A 14,746-nucleotide genomic window follows, 5' to 3' on the forward strand; every position below is an offset into this window, starting at 1 on the left:
TTTTATGCCAGGTATAGCAGTTTCCTGTGGAAATAGAGGTGACCTGTAAGGACAAGGGCCTAGGGAAAAATACTGAAGAGGAGTGTTATTTTAAAATGTGTTTTGATGTTGTGTTGTTTTGTTTTGTGTGTGTGGTTTTGGTTTGCTGTTTGGTGGTTGTTTTTGGTTTTTTTTTTAAACTTAGCTGTTATAGCTTTCAGTTTTAGAGTGAACATCTAGCAAACTCAAAAGCATTTGAAACACTCCAGGACTGCGTGTACTTCTGGTTGTGAAACAGGAGGCAAAGGTACGCTCCTGCTTTTTAGTATAAAGACATCAGGAAAATGAACTAACTGCCAGCTTAAATAGAGCGGGGAGAGTGTTTTTGTCCAGAATGGCCTCCTCTCTCACGAGTCATTTGTTCCCGAGTGTTGGTTGGTGACTCCTTGAAGGCGTAGGCTACATCGCCGTCTCAAGGCAGGTCCAGGTTGCGGAGATGTCAAATGTCTGCGATCTGCTAATGTCTGAGAAAAGGAGGGGATGCTGTCATTCCCATCACTTGCTGCTTGAAAGTTCATCGTTATTTAGCATACTGGTGGCTATGTAAGTGTAATGAAAGACCACGTATGCTGCCTGGAAGAGCTCTGTGTGTGTAAATCGGTTTGAACGCTTGAGTTTGGGCTCTTCTAGTTTGGAAGTAAAGTTATGTGTTTTCTCTAATTTCCAACTGATGCTATAATACTTGGATAGTGCTGTGTGAGCCTGTTCCAAAGACTTGTGTTTTCCTTGCTTTTCTTACAAAAACAGTTTCAAAAGTCTAAAACAATCTGTGCTTCTCTTCAGATGCGTGTAGCATTCACATTTTACTAAAACCTTGCGCTTTTGGCTCGAGTTAAGAGTAAGGATTCAGTGCAGAAATAGCGATGTGGTCATCTGGCTGTTTATTAATGCATTTCACTGCACATGTTAGAGATGTGTGGTTGTTTAAATAAGGACCCAAAAAAGGAGTAAAGAAAACAGATTATTTCCAGCAGGTGGTTTCTCTGAAATGCAAAGTATGAGAGTGAATCCCTAAGGAAAGCCTAGGTATTTATTTTCTATCAATCTGAATTTAACGACCGTGTTGAAGTGATGGTGGGGACAGCTCTTGATTTGTAGTGGGACTTACACTTCAGTCAGCTGGCTGCCTTTGAAAGCCATCTCTTGAGATCAGGTAAATAACAGGTCTCATTTTTAAGCGCTATAGCTAGCATGCCCCTCAGTTTATGTGCCTTTTAAAACTTGAGGGTCAGATCTTCATGCAGAGGACTACGGGTATACGAATAAAGTTGCCTTTTATATACAAACACCTGGCTTGTCCAGGTGTGCAGGTACTGAGGATGTTTGCAGCCAAAGGCCCGACCACTTGATAGTTTCTCTCCAAATGTCTCATTGTGACTGTTTCCTGCCTAAGGATACACAAAGCTGCCATAAAACTTTTAGACAGTGTTAGATGCAGTAATGTTAAACACGTAATAATGTCTGAAATTAAAACGTCTTTACCAGAAACCTTACTGTTTACATCAAAAAAGAATGTGGATTTCTTCCCGTGTTAACTATGCTGGCATTGCAAATTGCCTATTTACATGGTGAGATGTGTGTTTTTACACAACGTATACTATTATACTGCTTGGACCGCTATAAAAATTAAGTATAATGTTGTATCTGACTCGGTTTTCTGTAGCATATAGCAAAACGTGTGCCATCTAAAGGTGCCTTTTAATTGTTTCAGGTATTTTCCTGCTTATATTTATCACTTTTAATGTAGAAATGTGTATTCCTAGATCTCTGGCTACTCACTGGGATCACGTATTTCAAAGTGTACTGCGTCATTTTAATGTCATTTGAGAACTTTAAGAAGATTTCTGCAATACTGCTATCTGTTTTTCTCAGGTAACTGAATTGCCACAATACATTTTTATCGGAGCAGTCCAGTTGTGCTTTCATCTGGTCCATGTTTCTCACTTCTCTTTTACTGAAAAGGAATGAGAAGTCTGTAAGAGAAAGTCAAGTTTGTCTCATCCCTCTGGTTCAGTTTCTGCCGTTGCTTAGATGAAATCTTTTAATTCATGTTCTCTCTAACCAACTGAAGAAAATGTAATAGAGGTAAGGCTTTTGTTCACAGCCTCTCGATGTTTGAAGGAAGAACATGATGCTTGTTGACCGTTATTTTTATTTGTTCTATTTTAACTCAACTTTGGGTATGGCAATATAAACCTTATTTTACAGTTGTTTCCAGTCTAAGGTTGACTTCCACTGTGCTTACTTCGGTATGTTTAGAGTAAGAGTTCAGACAGAAATTCCAATTTGCTTCTCATTAAGAGGAACTTGTGACTTATTTTTTTTTAAAAAATAAATAAAATATAATGATACTACCGGCTGGAGTAACTAGTGTATGCCTTTCGTGTGTGCATGTAAAATCAGCCTCAAGTGGTTTTGTGTCTGACTGTTGGTAGTTATGCCATTGCCCTAGATCATAGAAATAGGTTTCTAGAGAACTTAATTTGCTGGGATAATATACTGCTGACTGCGTGGCCGTTTTCCTCACGCAGCCAGTGATATGCTCCTAAGTGCTGTTTTTAAAGGCACGTGTTTATATCACTGGGGAGAAGGGTTGTAAAATATGTGAAGCTTTCAATATAAAAATGAATGGTTCCGTGGCTTTTCTGTAGGGTTGTGATGTTTGTAATTTATTCACACCCAACTGATACATATGGTTGAATTCCAAATTAATTTATTTTCAGGGATAATAGCATAAAAGTACATTTTTATGTCCTTCATCCCAGAAGGGACCCTTATGAAAATATGTGAAGCCCTTTTTTGTCCTAAATTGAAGTGCATGGAATCAGTACATGCTGACCGGTTTATTTTTTTATTTACTTTGAGGCAAGTTTAATGCACATAGAAAATGATGTTTGAAATCTTCACTACTGAGGATTCCAGTAACTGCTGGGAAAGGATCCTTGGCTAAATTTGTCAGATCTACTTTTGGAAGGCATAGGACACGCAGCAAGGATCGTCCGGTCCCTAGGCCCCCCTCTCCAAAATTTTCACTTAATATGAATGTAAATGAAAGTACTTATCACTTGGATCTTCACTGAGATTGTGCCGTCCTGGAGTAGTTCCCCTGCAGTGATCTTTATTTAAAAAAAGAAAATTTCTGAGTCTGGTTAACCATTAATTGAGAGGTGGAGGTCCATAGTGGGACAGCAGTTTAGAAACTTGTGTCCAGAATGTTTATTTGCCGTTGAAGAGCAAAGAGAAGCGGTGGGTTTTGTTGCCCAAAGCTGAAAAGATACTACTTCTTGCTGCTTGGACTTGAGTCTTTGAGGTTTGGACAATCTTCAGTCCCTCAAAACATTCAGTAATTGCTTTATTTTTAAGCACGTAATGTGAGTAGTCTAGTGCAATTTCCAAATAAATCAAGAGCCAAGTTCCTACTCTTTGGATTAGAGCAAAATTTGTAGAGCACCAGTAAAAATGGAAAAAGTTGGTTTTGTTGTTGTTGACACCAGACTAATATTGAGACTTCAACTCCTTCATCTTAGCGGGGGGAAAAAATAAATCATATTACTCTGAAGAAACTATCCTGGAATACCTGTGAGCGTGACAGAATGAATTCAAGTATGTGGATGTTGTTGGCGGCAGGGAGGAAGTGAAATGCTGAATAACCTTTATCCATGGGCACATCTTCACCATCCAGTGCTTAATGGTGAGCTGCAGTGTACACAAAGGCGGGAGCAAATCTGTCTCCCCGAAAACTTTGGGGCTAGAAGCTTAAAAAAAAATAAAAAAAATAAATATAGGATTCATTCCTTTAGTATTGCTTTCTACATCCAACTTAGCGATTGGTTTATTTTTGATAAAGTATAGCTTCACAGCTATTAAGTAAGCATGGCTTACCTAGTTTTCTTTGGAAGAGAGGAAATCCAGTGTGGAAAACTGATCCAGCCTGGAGGAAGGGACAGTACTTTTACAGGGACTTAGAAACTTCTGGCATCTTGTTTCAGCAACATAAATGAAGCATGGCAAATTGTTTCAATTAGCAACACTCCTAACATATAGAAGGGAGTTTTGTTTTTGGTTTTTTGGGTGGTTTGGGCCACATCCATCTCTTGCATTAAAGAATTGCTGCACGTAAGTCAGGCTTTACGCTTCTGGGCAAGATGAATCTTCAAAAATGGAAGGAACTGCATTGTTTCTTGCTACATTTGTGGGTATGTGTGTATTTTATAGAGAGAGATATGTGTGTTTTATCCTGGTACAACTGCTACAGTCGCTCATAGCCGTAGAAAAAGTGCCAGGGTGCGTCCTGTCAAAGATGCTCTAACAGAGCAATGCCCCATCAGCACGCAGCACCTTTTTAGACCTGAGGCTAGAAAAATAGCCTCACTTCCTGGAAGGTGTTTTCTCAGAAGAAAATGAGGGGAAAAGTTCTGGCAATGTCCTCCATGTTTGCAGCAGAACCATTTTGTTTGTTTTCTAACGGGAAATTATTTGATTTCAGAAAGTTATTTAGAAGTACCATTAAAACATATGTATACATCTAGTTTTCCGCACAGAGGAACCCGCCCTTCAGTGCAATTTGCCGCTTGGTCTCAGGAGTATGCACTGCGGACTCCTAAGTCTAATTGTCTTAGCGTCTGCTTCAAATTCATCATCGCAAATGCTTTTATTCAAAAGGTTGGTTTTTTTTTTTTAAATTCGAAGTGAAGCAAATTAATGGTGTGTTTCTCCTCTCAAAGTGCGACTTTTATTTAATTGCTGGATTCTGGAAAACGTAACCTGAAAACGAGTATGCATAACTGTCATTTTGTAACATACAGTGAACTATGAAGCCAAATAATCATTTGTACTGAGGTAAAAATGACTGCTCCGCGCTTTAAGCTGCTAAGTAGGGGTTTGTGCATACTAAACTGCATGTTTGCATTTCAGGGCATGAGTATATGAGGCTTTCAGCTTCGGAGACCTCCACGTCCACCAGTGCCTTCTCGTGCTGTAGAAACTTTCAGAGTTCTGGTACTTAGAAAAGTAATGCAGCTTCAGATCTCTTCAAAAGTGAGGACTTTAAAGAGAAATACTGGGATGTTTTTGTCTAAGAACAATCTTTGTAGCAAGTTGCAAACCCAAAAGCCTGAATCTGTAGATTTCACTTTTCCACAGTAAATTAAAGCTGTTCTACTTTCTGCCAAATCAAACCTGTTTAGATACTTGGTAATTACTTCCACAGCTTAATGCTTTACCTATTCAAAAGCTTGAAAAGGTTCATATACTTTCCCTTCACTTGTTTCCTTAAGTTAATTGAGAGTATGTTTGGCTTTTTATTTAAAAAGTGATAAACCTAAAAAGTAAGCAAAGGCATAATGTGAACATTTTATAGCTTAGTCTTTCAGAGCAATTAAAGGAAAGAAAAAAAGCAGGCAACAAGCCCTTACCTCTTCCTCTCTAATTTATTTTCTTTGGGTTAACGGAGAACAAGTTTCTAGATATCTTAAACAAGCCTAGCAAAGCATATGGGTTCATGCATGTGAGCATTTATATGAATTTAAGATAACTTAATGTTTTAAGAGATAATTTAATGTTTTTCCTTGCTAGTCAAACAGCTGAGGAAAATGGGCTGACATTTGATTTTTGGCTGATCGGTTCCTCAGGTCAAACTCCTGCGTGTTCTCGTTAGGTTTTTATGGACACCCGCCTGGGTCAAAGGATGAGACGCAGCTTCAGCTGAAAGGAGATGCTGGATTTCTGTGACAACGCTTCCCCGATACTACTCGTGGGGCATGCGTCTTAAGGAATCTGCGCCCGGGTTATGGCTGGAAAGGTAGCCCTGCTGGAAGTAAAGCAATTCAACCTGGAGAGTTCATGTGTCAATTAAGTTGCCCCAAGCACTGACCGAAAGGTGAATTGTGTTCATCACCCCCTTTTCTCTTCCTGCTGCTGTATTTTCCTGTCTTTTCTTCCTCTCTCCCCACACTCCTAGTCACTCAAATTCAAGACGGAAGTTTCCAGAGACCACTATGGTGAATATCCTCTATGAGATTTACACCAAGCAACCCAGGCTGGGGTTAAAATACTTTTAACCTCTCTCTGCAACGTATTTCTTACTCCAGCCACACCTGAACCTGCTTGGTGTACCTGAGGTAAAAATGCCGCTGTTGTCTCGGCTTCCCTTCCCTTCCCTCTGGCTGGAGAGGTTATGGCAAAGCTGCTGGGTGAGGTTTGCTACAGCAAGATTTTCCCAGATTTTTGATTGTGCTGTCACAAAGCTGCTTCAGACTTGAATGAAGTGGCAGTACGTGAAGTAATTGTTTACATCTGAAATAGCTGGAGAAGCACTTGGGAAAACATTAATAGAGGTAGGAAAAACTCAAGTTATTCTGGAAACTATCGCTTCTCTTGACATGAATGAGCTCTCATATGAGTAATACCCAATTAGACACCAAAGTGTGCAGAACGATAAGCCAGGTCCAGGAGTGGTGCAACGAACCGTGTCTCTACCAGTAAACCAAGATATACTTTACAAAAATCTGTAATTGCTGCGCTAACATTTACCATAGTAAAAACGTCTCCACCGATTCACGCTTTGCTTTAGGTGATGCAATGGTGATGACTCCGTGGCTTTCTGTCACCAAGGAACAACATAGAGGAGCCATTCCCCTTTCTGCTACTTTGAAGCAGAAAAAGATGATGGGAATAACGCATCCCTTTGCTTTAGAAATAGTATGATTTGAGGCTTAGATACCAATTTTAACTTTAATCATTAAGGTGAAGCATATCCTTTATTCTCAGGGTGGATATTTTCCTGTATCCTACTGAGATTTAAGCCTTTTCTTGAGGGTTGGTGGGAGGCTAGGCTTTACACTTGTCCTCGCCCTGGTCCCACCAAAGCCGAGGGAAGGAAGACTACCACCCATAAAGAGAACCCCTCAGGTTCCTTCCTTAGATACAGAGGCGAGTTTTAGTAGTTTGTTTCCTTGATTTATTTCTAATAAATAGAAATAAAATCAGGTGTGAATGCCCATCAGGTGGATGCTACCTGGCTAATGTGGGAGGAGGGAATGGATTTCAAATTTGAAACTCCCCATAGGATGGGGCAGGGGGAAATTAAAAAAAATAATGTGCTTCCTTGAAAGCCAAGCTCGTGGAGGGGCTGAATGACTGGACAGTTTGCACTGTGCCATCAGCAGTTTCTGGATGCTCGGGTCACTGGCTTTCAAAGCCATCCTGCAAAAATAAAGGGCATGTGGAGGGAAATTACTGAACGTGGCAAGCGGTAGCTGGTGGGGAGTTTGGGGGATGCGTTTGTTCACCTGACGCTTGGCAATAATGGCTTAGGTCCAATGCAGACTTTTGGGGTATTTGTTATTGTTAATAACTAATAATCTATGCCAAACTTTGTGTTGTCTCACGTGATTGTTGTGAGGACACGGTTGCAAGAGGAGGATCCTGCTGGCTGTGGCAGCAGCTGTGCATGAAGCTCTCTTTGTTCCTGGAATATCACAACCACCTCTCTCTCCTGCCAATGTCACGGAGACACAGAGGACAGGCAGCCTGGGATGGGCTTTTAGGGATGACGAGGACTGAGTGTGCCTCCCCTGGGCATTCCCAAGCCAGCAGTTGCTTGTGATGGCCTTAGTTGAAGTTAGTACCCCTCTGACTACAAATTCTACACTCCTAGCCATGATATTTAGTTAAATCACTTTCTGCACTAACCTTTGCCGGCAGAACATCTTCAGGTAACTTTATACGACAGTAGGAACGTGAGATATTTCCTTTGCCAACATTGATAGTGGACTCTAACTAGGGACCTTAACCCACCCTTTGGGTTTTGGCTAAGAAACTGGTCACACCTGGGTTGCAGCTGGGGGAAGCAAGGTAGGGAGGGAGGAGAAGCTCTCCTGCACAGCCAGAGGGTGCATTTCTGCCTGGGTGCTTGAATTTCATCCTTTTCCACAAAGCTACTGCTGTAATAGCATTTGCTGCGGTTACTGCTGCTGTTACGCTTGCAGTAAATGTGCTAACACTGCTATGAAATTACTGGTGCAGCTAATGCCTGGTGATATAACGGAAGAAGGGTGTTGAATCAAGGTTTCCAGGCAACCTTAATTTTCACATTTTCCTGATTTTTTTTTTTTTATTTTTTAATTTTTTAAAGGAGTGGGGCTTTACAGCTTTATTATCTCTTACTCTTTCGTCGTGCAGGATTCAAATCTGAAGTCCTGTAACTGCAATGTCCATAATACTCAGGTGCCCTCTGCATCGCCATCACAGCCCCAACGCAGAGGTCTCTGGGTGCACGTGGCACCTGGGCACCAGGTGCCCTGCCTCGTCCCAGCCTGTGCCACTAAACTGTCTCCCCACAGCGATGCTCGCACGGCCCGGGCACCTTTCCTGATGAACAAAAAAACCATTAGCATCTCTGGCACGTGACCATGGCAAAGGGCTGGAACATAGATGTTATGACCTGCCAGTCTTTTTAAATTTTCCCTCGCCTTTGACAAAGCTGGATCTTTCATGCAGCTCTGCTAAGAGCAGCTGGGGAGGGAGTCGATGGGAACTTGTATGTGAGATGGGCAGGAGGCGAGGGGGGCTGGCTGCTGTGGTCCCTGCCTGTTTTATCTGCCTGGAAAGGCTTGAATTTAACCAGGAACTGGGTTCCTGGACCAAGTATGGCTTAAGACTCCAGGCGTGTGTAATTCCTTGTTACTCATGTTAGCTGAAATCCCAGTGCTTCACTTGCGCAGCTAGGCACTACACTAAATATCCCAGCTTGCCCCGTGCTGCGGGGATGCAGCTGAGGAAGTAGTGGGATTGCCGCAAAACGCGACGCGTGCAGGTGAGCTCTGGCATGCTGCAGCTCCCATGGGTGGAAAACGAGACACATTGTGAGATGCAGGATGGTACACTATCAGATTATACGTGGGGGCTTTTTTTAATAGCCAACTTTTATGCAGCTTCAAGTCCCTGTGCCTGGAACAACCAACTTTAATCCCCAAGGGATGTGGATTCAGGGCATTGGGAAAGCAGAAGGAGAGCAGGAAAGGAGTGGTGTCCTCAGCCCCGTGGCTGGCAGACACAGCTCTTCCACAGGTGTAGGTGGGAGGATGGGTTGGTCACAAGGCAACATCTTGGCACTTTGAGCTCTGCCTCAGACCTTTGTGTGAGCTAAGATAGCTGCCACCTCTGCGTCCTTCTCCCCCAAGCCCAAGGGAAGGAGGTGGGTTGGCTTCTCAGTTTTCCTGTGCCCTGGGACTACCTGTCTGCTCCAGAGATTTTGGCAACGGCCAGCTTGCTCCATCGTGCAAGAACTGGTAAAGGAAGAAGCCAAGTGGTAGATGTCCCAGGAAGGTCTGGCAGCTTATGGATACCTCTCTCATTCATCCCAAAATAGGAGGGGAGCAATAAAGCCATTTTGCCCCTGATACAGCCAGTTCCTGAGACTGAAGACTGTGATTTTCTATGGACCTCCAAGGTCATTCAAGCCCCCTGATTAGCATGTGAGTCAAAGGCTGAATCTTTGCTTTTGGTTGAATGCAGTGCTCACTGCAGTTTGGCCTACAGACCTGTCTGCTCTTTTTTTAATTGCTTGATAAAATCTGTGAGGTGGTTTTATATCTGGCTGTGGATACTACCTACATCTGCAGTTCCAGCGGGCTTAAAAATAGGATACTTTTATAGGCTGGCATAAAAATTCCTGTAAATGTTTAAGAGAAGGAAAAATTCTCAGTAATGATTATTTTTGTTTGTTTTCAAGCTTTCCACATTTTATAAGTAAGGCGTTGTGGGTTTTTTTGTGTACAGTACCATGCTTTCAGGTTTGCTTATCTTTCTCCAGCGATACACTACAATTACTCGCTGTGTTTGCATCCCTTTTTGGTGCATACATTTTAATTTAGGAATAAAAAAGTGCTGATTGTTGTTCTGCTTCATTTTTCAAACCAAGACCAGTTTCTAGGCTGTGTAGAGAATTGTCAGTCACTCACTGTAGGCATATAGCACCCCACCCGCACAGCGCCTTCCAAGTCCTCGCTCTTCAATGGAACCAATTGTTTAACTGTGTTTATAACCAGTGCTGTTCCTGGAGCGTTTCCTAAAAGTTGACCGGTTTAAGGTCTACCCGCTTTTGCTCTGACGTATTATAGAAGAAAGTGCAAGAGCCAGCCTCCATGGATGTCTGTTGCAGTAGCCCTGTGCTGGTGCATGGGCAGGTGGGACCTGTGGCATCTCCCGTCTCCTGGGGTTTGGATCCCCCACGTCAGTGTGGCTTGCTGCTTGAGAAGTTTGGGTTTGGACTGACGTTTTCCCAGCAGTGGAGCAGTGTCCAGGTTACACGTGAACCCGGATGAGATTCAAGGCTGCCCCTGGCCCATCCTGCCCTAACAGTAAAGCAAATCTGTCACTATGGTTGAGCTGATTCACAACAGCATCTACCCACTTACGAATTGTGTGTTGGGATTGAACGTTTAATATAAAATATATCTCATTTGCTTTTTAGTGCTTTGGTGGAGTTTTTTTGTTTCCTTTTTGTTGAATTTCTACATGAACATTCAGTGCTTTTCTTCTGATGACGATTAGCAGAGCAGCAAGACCTTGTATCTGGAGCTCTGGCAATGTTACAGTGTAGAAATTACATCCCACTAGAGACTATTTTATCATCTTTCTTGATAACTTTTCTCTGTAGGAAGGCTCTTACATGACAGCTCCTCCATCAGGTGTCTGAGGTCAGCAGTCTCCCCCTGAAATGCCTTTTTTTCTCCTGTGACTGTAGAAGAGGACCCAGTTACATAGGTATGATCCCTTGCTCAGTGTTTGTGTCCACACAGACTAGCTGAGGTCAGCAGGGACCTCTGGAGATTGCCTGGTCCCACCTCCTGCTCAGAGTAAGGTCTCTTGGAGCAGGTTGTCCAGTGCCACGTCCAGCTGGGTTTTGAGTATCTCTAAGGATGGAGACTCCACAGCCTCTCTGGGCAACCTGTGCCAGGGTCTGACCGCCCTCACAGAGAGAAACGTTCCTCTTCTGTTTAAGCAGGATTTCCTGTATTTCAGTGTGTGCTCACGGCTCTGTCTTCTCTACCCATCCCCATCAGGCATTTAAACAGGTAGATAAGACCCCCTGAGCCTTCTCTTCTCCAGGCTGAGCAGTCCCTGCTCTCACACAACAGTTGCCCCAGTCCTTTCATCATTTTTGCGGCCCTTCACTGCGCTCACTCCAATAAGTTTATGTCCCCCCCTGTACTGGGGAGCCCAAAACTGGACCTGGCACTCCAGATGCAGCCTCACTGGTCCCAAGAAACACAGAAACAGGGCGCAATATCGAACGCCAGAGACCTTGCTTTTGGGGTCCCTGTTGATGGGTGTGACAGAAATAAGACACATTCCTGTTACTGCAGGGGGAAACTAAGCTGGCCCTGAGGTATTTCTGCAAAGCAGTAGCTGGTGTAGTTTTTATCTCCCTTCTTGCATTTTCTTTTTAAAGATGTAGTGCTTCCCAAACAGTGTTTGCTAAGCATAGCTTCTTGAGATGTGTTCTTCATTGCCGGCCTGCAAGGTTGGCAAGCGGCTTGTGTGTTTTGTTCTCTTCAACGGGATGAGGGTTAGCTTTCCAACAGGGCTGAAACGAAAGCAAGTATTTTCTGCGATTAGCAGTTGGCCTCACCTCTTGGCAGCGCGGTCATCTGTGGGGTTTTGTCTCCTTCCTGGGGGGAGGCTGGACGTTGTGGGTACGGTGCTGGTTAGCGAGTAGCCAGGCTGCAGGCGTTAGGTGCCTTATGGTCACCACCAGCACTGGTGGCCCGAGCCTCCAGCACGAACACTTGTGTGGGAGGTTGCAGGGAGGTGATGCGGCCACTGACCTGTTTACACAGGGCAGGACAGAGCATGGAGGCTGTTGGGTGTGAGTCATGGCTAAGATGTTTTATAATTTTGGTTTTAGCTGTGTTTGCAACAGTCTCCAGCTGTTACCTTTGGACTCCCTCTGGGTACTTCTGTACTGCAGATAAAGGGGATAAAGCACTATTTTTTAGCTCTGTACACCATAGTCTGATATTCTCTCATCCCCCGCTTTATCTTCAACCCCCAAGGAGATTATTTTTGTGCTTTCCATCCGTGTAGTGACTCCCAACTGTCTTATATTTATGCTCCCAGTGGTCGTTTGGCTTACCCTTGTTTGCTGATGCTCACAGATCTGTGTTTCTTCTCTGCCTATGGCAGCTTTTGAGCTGGAGAAATGTAACTTTAATTTAGTTTTTCATTTTATTTGCAAAAGGAGAGATGAGAGGTCAGGCACTGAAGTGGGATCCAGTGCTTATGTAGGAGTGGGACCAATCAGCAGAGCCTATGGGAATAACGAGGCTCAGTGATGCAGGGCTGGAGGTGCTCCTTCCCTTTTGAGGTGCATCCTACCGATGGTCTCGTCCCACAGCCAGAGGTGGGAAGTGCCTTTCCCTTATGGCAGGCGGGAGCAGAGGTGTTTGGGAGCTGATCCTCACAAAAGATGACAGAGAGAGACTTACATCTGACGCAGTGAGAGACTCGGGTCTGAGTAACCCCCAGGCTGAGCAGACAGGCACAAGGAGCAGAGGCGTGGGGTTGGGTTGCTTGTTCTGACTGTGGATCTTCTCCCTCTCTCTGCTCGGACTCCTTCTCCCATGTCACCAAACCCTCTGGATCCGAACTCACCCGGGACTGCTAAGGATTGAGTCCCACAAAAGTGTTCAAGACCCAAAACAAGCTTTTGGCTTGTGGCTCCCAAATTCTTACCTGCCTTTGCCTACCCGTCCCTTTTACTGACCGAAGCCAAAAGCAACCAGGCTGCTGGCTGGGTGTTGACAAGTGTTAACAGTGTGCTGTTCTGGCCCTTGTTCGGAGGGATACTTCAGAAAGGTATTATGTGTTTTACAGTTAACCATTTTATTTTTAACCATTTTGTCCTTTGCCTGTACTTCAATACCTTGGTGAATTGGGGTCAGGGCAATTAGTCGGGTAAATTAGCATAGCTCTACTGAAGTCAGTTCTGGATGGCGTAGTGCTGGAGTAACACCTTCTGGGGGGCTCACCCAATAACTTTTCTTCTTTTGTTTATATAAATATATGCACGATTCACACTTCATCTTTCCTCTGCTGTATTTCACAGCTGCAGGCAGCTGAGCGGCACGATCAGTGGCACAAGATCTTACGCAACATTTCCTATTTTAATAACACGAGGTTCAGTTGAGATTGCAGGCATCACAATATGTTGGTTCGGAGATGATCACTTCCACATTTGTTTTTCTTGGGGAAGAGCTGAGGTTTCTTTACATTGGTCTGCATGCCTTTGGTTGAGACCGAACTTTGTGGACAGCAGATGTTCCTCTCTGGCTTGAGCGCCAAAAAGATTTAATGGAAAATCAAAAAAGTGATGCTTGTCCCAGCCCCCAGCAGCTGGATCCCATCTGCTCTGGGCAGGTCCCATCGGGCCATGCTGGAGGGGACGCAGCCAGTGTCCCCTGTTCAACCCCTCCACCCCGGCATTCACCGTGAGCACAAAACAGGGGGTTGGCCACAAACAAACAAAAAAGAGTGCCGTGGTAAGCAAGGATGAGGAATCTTCTAGGATTTCTTTTTCTTTGGCTTTTAAAATAAAATTTGCTGTTCATAATGTACACTAAGAAGCAGCATGTAGAATATTACTGAACTCATAAATGCCAACCTGAAACTGCAAGGTCAGTTTTGGCATCCTGGGTCCAACAAATAGGGCAAAGCCACCCTTCCCTGTGCTCCTCCCAGCTTCAGAAGAGCAAAACATCTATGAAGAATGGTGCTGGCGGGAGTGTGGCTGTGTGAAAATGGAGAGCAAGACAGATATGAGCGAGAAATCTGCTGAGAGCAACTTGTTATTCACTAGATTTTTGACAGATTGACTCTTTAATGTCCTCTCTGGGAATATCCTTTGGCATCCATCTCCACTGCTGTTTTGCAGATTCACACTCCACGCAGAGATCGTCCAGCTACAGCACCCCCATCTTCCCTGAAGCTCAGCACTGCCAGGGTCCGTGGTTTTCACATCACCCCTCTTTAGTTCCTGCGCTCCCATAAAACTACGCTGTTTTTTTCTCTGACCGCGCATTTGTGTTTTAAGACCTTGTGGTTTATGACCAGTCAGGATCAAAGCCAGCAACGCGTCCAGATTTGCTGCGCTGCATTCACATGTATCTCAAAACATGGAGGGATTGTCTGCCAAGGAGACTAGAGGGTTTATATTGAAACAAGCTGGCTTGTAGGGTGTAACCATGACCTACAGCACAGAGCCTTGGAAACCTTCAGGATCAGGGTCCAGAGTAAAGCTCAGAGAAGGGCTGTCCTCTCGTGCAAAAGAGACCTAATTTCACGTGCAGTTCTGCAGCAGTTGAAACTTCCCAGACAGGCGTGGAGCATTGTCTTCTTCGTGTATGGTCTTCTCCGTGTATGGTCTTCTCTCCTTTATGGGATGCTGAGGAAGACGAGTAGGATGAGGAGGAAGAAGTCACCACCTCTGTGGGGGAAGGAGAGGGATGCTCGGTGCTGCTGCGGCTCCGCTCATTGTGGAGGAGGTGGGGGCCAGCCTGGGAAGTGCTGGCTCCGTGCTGGGACCTGAGGTCCACTTCTCCCAGCACCGCTACTGCTACCAAAGAGGGGTGAGAGAAAGACCTTTCTTTGGGGTTGGCTCAGATTTTGGAGTGACATTTCCCAACAGCAAGAGGAAGGGAGAAAG

Source organism: Larus michahellis, chromosome 2 (assembly GCF_964199755.1).
Source record: "Larus michahellis chromosome 2, bLarMic1.1, whole genome shotgun sequence".
Taxonomy (NCBI): Eukaryota; Metazoa; Chordata; class Aves; order Charadriiformes; family Laridae; genus Larus; species Larus michahellis.